The sequence below is a fragment of the Cherax quadricarinatus genome, chromosome 72 (genome assembly GCF_038502225.1).
Source record: "Cherax quadricarinatus isolate ZL_2023a chromosome 72, ASM3850222v1, whole genome shotgun sequence".
Lineage (NCBI taxonomy): Eukaryota > Metazoa > Arthropoda > Malacostraca > Decapoda > Parastacidae > Cherax > Cherax quadricarinatus.
Genome location: NC_091363.1, coordinates 6,992,722 through 6,995,801, shown reverse-complemented (window position 1 = coordinate 6,995,801; position 3,080 = coordinate 6,992,722). Strand labels below are relative to the sequence as shown.

The 3,080-nt window shown below is 40.4% G+C and overlaps 1 protein-coding gene across 4 annotated transcripts in view; it reads right to left on the bottom strand.

Moving 5' to 3' along the window:
- Nucleotides 1-3,080, bottom strand: part of botv (exostosin like glycosyltransferase 3) — a 39,228-nt gene that overhangs the window by 17,906 nt on the left and 18,242 nt on the right. The gene's annotated exons all lie outside the window — the stretch shown is intronic.

Sequence of the window (3,080 nt, the reverse complement as noted above, 5' to 3'; positions counted from 1 at the left end):
CTGAAAAAAAATAAAATAAAATACTAAACATACTGAATGCTAAAATGCAACAGAGTGATAATTCTTATGCTTAATATTAGAATTAAAAACAGAAAATATTTTAGAAATACAGGAAAGGATTTTAAAGGATCCACTTCTACTGCTCTTACAAAAATCCGACAAAACTTCTGGTCGTTTTACTAGTACGAATTTCATTCTATCAACTGAGCAGAAGAAACCCCCATTAAACTATGAGAACTACCATATAAAGCATCAAGAATTCAGTAATTTGGCTAATTTTACACAAAATTCAATAAATTCTCATTTAAAAACACAGTCCAAAATAAAACACTGTAGACATTCCAGTCATTAAAACAACCTTTCCTCTCTTCATTTATCACATCCCAAGCCTCTCCACCATCACACAAAAAACTGTAGCTTTACCTTGATTCTTGGTTAATAAGGATAAGGGCATCACAATAATTGAAGCAGACCTAATAAAAACTCATAAAACAGGCCCCCCCCCCCAAAAAAAAAAAAAAAATCAAATATTTCCACCACTTTGAGACCTATTTCAGGCCACTTCCTGTCTAAAAATGTGTATTACTTTCCAGTCATGCTAATAAGGCATAATATCTACAGGCATAGTATAGCATTTTGTCTGGATTTTTTGGGTTAACCTAGGTAATTTACACTATGTATAACTGTATTTATGTGCACCTGTGAGACAGAGACGGAGATAGACAGAGACAGACAAAAACAGAGATAGACAGAAATAGATAGACAGAGATAGACAGAGACAGACAGACAGAAGGAGATAGAGACAGCCAAAGCAAATCAGCCAGCCACCGGCCAGCCAGCTTGCCAAACATGTATTACACATGTTCCAGAATTGTTTCTCTTTACTTAGGACATATGTTATAGAACATTCTGGCAGGATGACTTTACCAGTGGTATCAAAATTTAAAGGATGTTACACATTGGTTATTGATATTTCCTTGGTATCTCCTGTGAGTGGCAGTGTATCTGAAACTTGCTGGTAACTCGGATTTTGACTTGCAACTCTAAGCAAATAATCAACCAAGCGACGGCTCATAACTTGGAAAACTCGTAAGTTGGGGCACTCGTAAGTCAAGGTACCACTGTATACGTAAGTGCCTCTGGCCTCATAAATGTATGTACAGTATATGGGAAACAGTTAAAGGGTTAACAGGTTTCCGTTTCACATTTGTGTGACTGTCTTGACATATAAGTGTGAAACAAAAACCTGTTAAATGTTTTGCACTCTAGCAGAATTGCTTGTCATTTTATTCTGCCTCATGAACAGGTAAATTGACAAGTAAATCTTACAAACATCTACTTACATTTAGAACACTCTTATCTTTACTTTCCTGTGAATTTCCTATAATAATAATAATAATAATAATAATAATATATCTTTATTTCTACAAGGTATACAGGCCTAGCTGACATCAATGACATACATGTACTACTATAACAACACTGCGCTAGCCAAGGATTTGAACCCATGTTGTACTGGCCTGCCTCATGGCAAGCGAGAACCACACGATGCTTTAAACCATAGGTGGCCCGGTGGCCTGGTGGCTAAAGCTCCCGCTTCACACATGGAGGGCCCGGGTTCGATTCCCGGCGGGTGGAAACATTTCGACACGTTTCCTTACACCTGTTGTCCTGTTCACCTAGCAGCAAATAGGTACCTGGGTGTTAGTCGACTGGTGTGGGTCGCATCCTGGGGGACAAGATTAAGGACCCCAATGGAAATAAGTTAGACAGTCCTCGATGACGCACTGACTTTCTTGGGTTATCCTGGGTGGCTAACCCTCTGGGGTTAAAAATCCAAACGAAATCTTATCTTATCTTATCTTATGACCACCCAACCCTACAAGAATGGCGCAGCCAGCACACAACTAGCTGTTGGGCCGCCATCCGAGGGAATACGGAGGTGTGGGAGCTTCTAAGCTAATTTCATTCTCATCCCTGTTTGGTATACTAGCCTCATGAGCAGTATTTATATATTATTGTAACCACGAACGAGTGGTATTGATCAATAACAACACTGCGCTAGCCAAGGATTCGAATCCTTGGCTAGCGCAGTGTTGTAATTGATCAATACCACTCGTTCGTGGTTACAATATTTTTTTTTTTTTCAACAAGTCGGCCGTCTCCCACTGAGGCAGGGTGACCCAAAAAAGAAAGAAAATCCCCAAAAAGAAAATACTTTCATCATCATTCAACACTTTCACCACACTCGCACATTATCACTGTTTTTGCAGAGGTGCTCAGAATACAACAGTTTAGAAGCATACACATATAAAGATACACAACATATCCCTCCAAACTGCCAATATCCCAAACCCCTCCTTTAAAGTGCAGGCATTGTACTTCCCATTTCCAGGACTCAAGTCCGACTATATGAAAATAACCGGTTTCCCCGAATCCCTTCACTAAATATTACCCTGCTCACACTCCAACAGATCGTCAGGTCCCAAGTACCATTCGTCTCCATTCACTCCTATATAACACGCTCACGCACATGCTTGCTGGAAGTCCAAGCCCCTTGCCCACAAAACCTCCTTTACCCCCTCTCTCCAACCCTTTCGAGGACGACCCCTACCTCGCCTTCCTTCCCCTATAGATTTATATGCTTTCCATGTCATTCTACTTTGATCCATTCTCTCTAAATGACCAAACCACCTCAACAACCCCTCTTCTGCCCTCTGACTAATACTTTTATTAACTCCACACCTTTTCCTAATTTCCACACTCCGAATTTTCTGCATAATATTTACACCACACATTGCCCTTAAACAGGACATCTCCACTGCCTCCAACCGTCTCCTCGCTGCTGCATTTACCACCCAAGCTTCACACCCATATAAGAGTGTTGGTACTACTATACTTTCATACATTCCCTTCTTTGCCTCCATAGATAACGTTTTTTTGACTCCACATATACCTCAACGCACCACTCACCTTTTTTACCTCATCAATTCTATGATTAACCTCATCCTTCGTAAATCCATCCGCCGACACGTCAACTCCCAAGTATCTGAAAACATTCACTTCTTCCATACTCCTCC